A 708-nucleotide genomic window follows, 5' to 3' on the forward strand; every position below is an offset into this window, starting at 1 on the left:
GAAGTGGACAGAGTTTGCCACGGGTGTAGAAGCATCTTTCTGTATTCCTGATGCAGTCTGGAACCCTAGAAATGACTGCAGATTCAAAACTCCATGAGGTTGTGGGCTGGGGAGAGAGGCAGGTGTGGTGGTTCAACAAGCTAATCCCCCATTCTGTAGCTCCAAGATCCCATATGGGCGCTGGTTTATACCCTGGCTGCTCCACTTGCAATCCAGCTCCCTCTTACAGCTCAGGAAAGAAGTGGAGGATGGTTTAAGTCCTTGGGACCCTGCACCCACATGGGAGACCTGGAAGAAGCTCCTGGCTCCTGGCTTTGTATCAGTTCAGTTCTAGCTGTTGTGGCCATTAGGGAAGTGAATCAGTGGACGATTTTCTCTCTCTGTAAAAGCTGCCTTTCGAATAAAAACAAATGAATCTTTAAAAAAAAAAAGCCAAAAAATAAACAAACAAAAAAACCTCCATGGGTGAGCCTACCTGACTGGTCTAAATTTGGGAAGAGATAGGATAGGCAGAGAGAGAGAAGATGGCTGGTGTGTGTGTGTGTGTGTGTGTGTGTGTGTGTGTGTGTGTGTGTGTGTTCCGCAATCTGAACTAGCTGGAAGCAAGGAAGCCGGGATCATCCATAATTGGCAGGTGTATCCAAGCAGCCACTCAGGCTGGGCTCCTTACTCATGCTGAAGGACTTGACAACAACCTTCCCCAGAACG

Source organism: Ochotona princeps, chromosome 1 (genome assembly GCF_030435755.1).
Source record: "Ochotona princeps isolate mOchPri1 chromosome 1, mOchPri1.hap1, whole genome shotgun sequence".
In the NCBI taxonomy this organism is placed as follows: domain Eukaryota; kingdom Metazoa; phylum Chordata; class Mammalia; order Lagomorpha; family Ochotonidae; genus Ochotona; species Ochotona princeps.